The sequence below is a fragment of the Geospiza fortis genome, unplaced genomic scaffold (genome assembly GCF_000277835.1).
Source record: "Geospiza fortis unplaced genomic scaffold, GeoFor_1.0 scaffold387, whole genome shotgun sequence".
Taxonomy (NCBI): Eukaryota; Metazoa; Chordata; class Aves; order Passeriformes; family Thraupidae; genus Geospiza; species Geospiza fortis.
Genome location: NW_005054546.1, coordinates 520,455 through 526,559, shown reverse-complemented (window position 1 = coordinate 526,559; position 6,105 = coordinate 520,455).

The following is a 6,105-nucleotide window of genomic DNA, read 5'->3' as shown; positions in this document are numbered from 1 at the left end:
AGGGGATGGAGCGGCCGGGAAGGGGAGGGAGCCGGTGTCGGGAAGGGGCCAGGGCGGCTCCAGATGAGGCTGAGGAGAACCAGCGCGGAGGGGGTCGGGGGGTTACTCAGGGGACGGGGAAGCATCTGGGGAGGGAGGGTAACAGGGGGTGCCCGAGGAGAGCAGAGGGAGAATGGGGCTGGGGGTGACGGGAGGGAAGGGGATTGGGATGGGGGAGGTTGGGCCAGGCTGGGGAGGACCAGGGTGAAGGAGTTGGTGAGATACAGGGAGGATGGAAGGAAATGAGATGGGGGAGTTGTCAGTGAAGGATTCGGGGGACTCGGGAAGGACATGGTGGAATTGAGGGAACAGCAGGGATGGATGGGGTTGGGGTGCCTCTGGGATCCAGGGGAATCCAGGGGAGACTGGGGGAACGAGGGCACAGGGGATCGGAGGGATGTTCAGAGAAGATCGAGAAAGGAGATGATGGAATTTGGGGAAGATGGAAGTGAAATTGTGGGGAAATCCAGGGAAAGGATGCAGTGCAAAGGGAGAGGAGAAGGAGGAGGTTTAGGGAAGACCAGGGAAAGGGAATGTGGGGAAAGGAATTGTATGAGATCCAGGGGGGATAAGCAATACATGGAGGGGTTCCGCTGGGGAAAAGGAGTCTGGTGGCTCCAGAGCAGATGAATCAGACCAAGGGACTGTGGGAGATCCAGGCCAGATGGGGGAATGCAGAGATAGGAGCAGGAGGTAGATGGGAGAGCAGGAAGGGGGTCAGGGGTAAGGGGACACCCAGGATGATGAGTAAGGACATGGGAGGTGGAAAAAGTAGTTCTGTGGGATTTAGGGAGAATGGTGGGGGCTGAGTGGAAAGGAGTTGTTGGGATACAATGGAATAAGGGTGAGATGTGGGGTCATCCAGGGAGAGGGGGGTTGAAGAGGGTGTCCCTGGCTTTGGCAGTAGGCAGGGATTATGTGAGACGTGCTGGAGAAGAGGATATGATGAGCAGGAGTGGGAGCTGGGGCACCTTGCTGCTGTGTGGAGGGCAGAACAGCTCCAGCTGCAGATCTTTCCAGTTAAGCACTCCCTGGGACTCTGGTCCCACATTTCCACACCATGCATTGGAAATGGCACCAGAGAACAGGACTGGGACACTCCTGCTGGCCTTGGTGAGCTCAGGCCCCCTCTGCTCTGCTCCTGACCTGTTTTGTGAGGGCAGCCCAGAAATTGTTCCCTTCTGGCTCAGGTTCCCTGTCAGTACAACAGATCCACAGGAGTTCCAGCAGCAGGTCTCAAAGATGAGCAAAGTGATGGAGACAAGAGATGAATTTTACATGGGGGTCTGTTTCTTTTTGTCTTGATGACATTGGCTGTGTCCTTGCACCTCGTGGGACCTCACTGCCCTCCTCTACAGCAGGGCAGGATTTTGCCTCCCCACCAGTAACTGCAGATTTGGGTGGTGGTTATTTTGTGCTCGGTGCAAGCACATTGCTGCACTTTGGGGGTTCAGTGGGTTGGTTTATTGGTGTGAGGTCAGAAGTGGGGCTCAGTGTGATGGAGGTATGGGCTGCACAGTCCTGCCCAGAGCACCTCGGGCTGGGGAGCTCTGTGTCTGCTGCTGCCACGCTGAGACACCTGCAGTGATGTCCAGCACGTCAGCTGGAGGCTGAGCTGGAGCAGCAGAGTGTGGGACAGGCCTGGAGAGGATGTGCAGGACGTGTGTGCTTCTGCTTGCAAAACAGAACGTGTTTTGTTGAAACCATCCTTGTCGTGGTTCCAGACCTGTTCTGCTTTGTTTTCCTGGTGCTGCTCAGCTCATCTGTCAAGTGGAACCTCACGTTCTGCTGCAGAGAATGGCCTGTGGCCAGAGGAGGGATTGTCATCCTTGCAAGGGAGGGGTTGTTTTCTGTTTGAATTTTTGTAGCAGAATAAGGTGTGTGGTTGCTCTAGAGCGTTTTTACGGCAGAAAAAGAACCACCCTCCTCCTGCAGGGACAGCTCTTCTTTAGTGGGGAGGAAGCATTGTGATTTTAGCACAGGATTTATAGTGCCTGCAGTGGCCACAAATTTCCGTCTCTGTAGCTGGCAGTTCTCTGAGCAGTTCCCACCTTAACAGTCTCCTGTCAGTTCCTCTCTGTCTCAGCCTGAAGTGGGAGTTTCCTGCCCCCCGGGCAGCCCGTTGTGTGCTGAGTGTGGCCTGAGAGCTCATGACTGTCACACTAAGTGGCGCCTTTGAGTCACAGATGCGTGAATGCCACAGCTCTAAACGGCGATCCCCTGGGATCAGCCTGTTGTCAGCCTGTGGGAGCTGAGCTCAGGTCTCCAAGGTCCTTGGCAGCATGTTGGCTGTCAGAGTGCCCTTTTAGAGATGAGGGTGCCCGTTGCTGCTCATAGGGTACTCTTTGATCTTTTCCAAGTCTTCCTGAATTGACAGTTCCCAGGTTTCACCTTGGAATGTGGCAGCTGCATTATCATGGGTGTGCTTTTACAGTGCATGTTGTAGCATAAGGTGACCAGGTTTATTGTACAGGTTTCTGGGTAACCATTAGCTCGTGGACTCAGTGCTGCTGTTGCTGTGTGCAGCCTGTTCCAGGCAGTGTGAGTTGTGGACTGACACATGCCAGAGCACAGCTAAATGACTTGCAGGTCTTTTCTCTTTATAATGTCTTACTCCTCAGACACTGTGGCTCTTAGTGATGTCCTAAATAAAGAAACAGAGGGGACAAATAATTCTGCCTGCTGTCCTGCTCCATCCCAGACTGTTAATCACATGGAGGAAAAGGGACAGATCAGTGTCTGTATGGCTCGAGAGGACTTGGCATTGGCCTGTTTCCACCCTGCTTGGCACCATGTGCTGTATTTGTTTCCTTTAATAGACTGGCATCCGATGTGCCTCCTTTGTGGCTCTGATATGCTGTCTGAAAGCAATGTTTAAACACAACAGGTGGAAAAATGGGTCCTGGGACAGGATTTGTGCTCTTAACTGCTAGGGAAAGTTGGGAAAGTTCAATCCATGGTCTTGGGCCAGTGAGGGCACAGATGCTAAAGTGCATTTTCAGCAGTGCATGGTCCATAGCACCTGTGTTGGTGTTTCCCAGCATTTCTGGAGTGAGGCTGGCTCCTGTCCCTTTTGTCCTCACTGAATCATCTTTCCTCAGCACCACAGATGTGGGATCCTGGCAGGGAATCCCCAGCTGTCACAGATTCTGCTTTGCTCCTGCCTCCTTCTCTTCCAGCAGCACCATAGGGCCTGTGTGGATGTGGACAAGGCAGTGTTTCAGCTGGGGCCTCCCTTAGGGCTGACAAGCCACATCCCACTGTGTCAGCCTTGCTGCTCTCTGCTCATGAGCTCTCTTTCTTTACAAACACTGAAAGAGCAGCAGAAATACCAAATGTGTGCCTGTGCCCATCCATGGGCTGTTGTAGAAAATTAGATTGTATGGCAGATGCCCTCTGGGCCACCTTGAGGGGAAGGTGATATCCTTCTGTCCCCAGAAGAAAACTTTTCTGTACTTCTCATTTGGCAGGCCACTGGGATCATTTCCCACACTGGCTGTCATGGGCACGTGCATTTGTTTCAGACACACACAGCTGAGATTTGTTGCTCACAGAATGTTACTTTACAGCTGCTTTACTGCCTGTGTCAGGAATCAATGACTGTAGTTTATTTGTAGTTCTCTCCGGGAATCAAATGAAGCAGCAGTTCCTCTTTCCTCTGGTCACCCTTTGAGAGGAATCCAGTCAGCTCCTGATGTGTGGAAGGGACTTTGAGAGCCACAGCTGTGACAGCAGTCCCAGGCTGCAGGAAGGAGATGCCCATTGCCTGTGCTTTGTGGGGTTCTGTTGTGGAGAAGCTAAACTGGGGGGCTTTTTGGATTGTCCCAACCCCAATATGAGCTTGCAGGGATGCTGCACACTCAGTGCCTGTTACCTGTAAACCAAAATGTATTTTACTTGCTTCTTCCCTTGCTGTGAGGGTATGAAGCTGGCAGAGTTTGCAAACGCCCTTCAGGCCATATGAGAAAGAGGGCAGTGAGCAGGAGGGGCTGGATGTCAAGAACGTAACAGGATTTTTGTGATTCTTACCATCTCCTTGGTTTTCTTCATGATTGTTCAGTAAGAAGTTGGTTCAAGTCTATGGTGTTCTGCTTTCCCAAGGCATTGTATGAGATGCTGCTATTCCCCACGCTTCCCTTTTCATGTTTCTGTGGTTACTGGCAACAAGTGAGATTTCTTTACCTTGAGTGAGAGGCTTTCTGTGGCATAGCAGGAGATGGGACATTTTCTCTGTGAGCTCTGGAATGTCCTGGGGCTTTCTTCAGGGAGGTTCCTTAGGGTGTAGTGAGTTTGTGAAGAGAGTTTTGCCTTACTGGGAAAAGGAAGCTGTTGGTTTCTTTGCAGTAACATCTTTAGTTTTCAAGGAAGATTTTTTGTGTGATTCTTACTATCTCCTTGGTTTTCTTCATGATTGTTCAGTAGGAAGTTGGTTCAAGTCTATGCTGTTCTGCTCTCCCAAGGCATTGTATGAGATGCTGCTATTCCCCACACTTCCCTTTTCCTGTTTCTCTGGTTACTGGAAACAAGTGAGATTTCTTTACCTTGAGTGAGAGGCTTTCTGTGGCATAGCAGGAGATGGGACATTTTCTCTGTGAGCTCTGGAATGTCCTAGAGCTTTTTTCATAGAGGTTCCTTTGGGTGTAGTGAGTTTGTGAAGAGAGATTTGCCTTGCTGGGAAGGTGCTGGCATAGGAAACTGTCGGTTACTTTGCAGTAACATCTTTTAGTTTTTAGTTTTTTTCAAGGAAGTGGTGGTGGTTTCAATCTCCCAGACCATGGGCTTGCAGGCTTTGGTTTAGGGGTGCCCTGTGCTCCATTTGTCCACCAGCAATGCAGGAGTAGCAGGCTCAGTCACTGTGTGGTGCTGTGAGTGTGATGGGGGTGTTCCTGACCTGCAGGTGATTTTGGGAGGGGGAGCAGAGTGACTGTAGCCCCTCTCTGCTCTGCTTGGCAGGAGTTTGCTCTGCTCCTGCCTTCTTTAGTGTTCACAGCATATCATGATTGTCTTCAGCTTCTTGCTCCAGCAGCTCTTGGTGGGACAGGAATTGGAGCAAATGAGGAGTGACCATGGGTGGGGTAGATCTGAAGCTGAGGGGGAGAGCAAGGACCACTGGGATTTGGTAGCTGATGGCTTGGGAGATGTACTGCTTAAGGAAGAGCTGGGGAAGGTTAACTTCAGGAGAAGCTTTGGTGACCTCAGATACAGGCAGAGCAAAGGCAGAGGCTGGAGGTGACCTCTTGTGTAGGAAGGGTTGACAGTTATTGTGCTTTATTGAGCTGTCCCTGAGCTATTGATGAGGGTCAGCACTAATGGTGCTGAAAGTCCTGGGTTTGTTTCACTACAGTGTTCGCAACTGTGGTGTGATTTGTTCACAGCTACAAACTTTTGAGTGTTTGAGATTAACACACAGTGTGGGATTCTTCCTCCAGGAGGAGGGTCTTGGGCAATGATTCACCAAAGTACTTTTTTGCATGGCTCAGAGGTTTGGAGCTTGCTCACTCTGTTTTTTGGCTGGCTTTTGGGGGAGAAAACCTTGGAACAAATTTCCTCTTTTAGGCTGGGTTTGAATATCTGTTACCTGTCACTGAGGGAACTTTAGAGATTCAACCAGTGAATCCCTGTAACAAAGATGGGGAAGTTTTGGCAAATGAGAGACTTGTGTTGCCTTCTTTTGTAGGCAGATTGGTAAGAAAACAGGAGTTGGTGGAGGTTTGAATCTTACACCATTAAAACTTACCCCATCAAAGTAGCAGTTTTTAGAATTCAATCAATTTTTTTAAATCACAGAGTTTAAGACATTTAAATTAATCTGAATGTAGGTATAGCAGGTTCAATTGCTGAGGTTGCCAGCAAGTCCAGAGACATTTCTGATTTTGCAGCTGTAGAAATAATTGATGTATTTGATCAGACAGGCAGCAGTGATTAAACCACTGTTCTGCAGAAAAATGCCTATAAATGTGTGTAACTCTGCTTTTTTCTGTATTCCATAACCTTCTTCAAACAGAGTGCAAAAAGGAGATCAGTGACTGTGGTGTGGTGGCACAGGGCAGTGTGCTGACAGTGGGA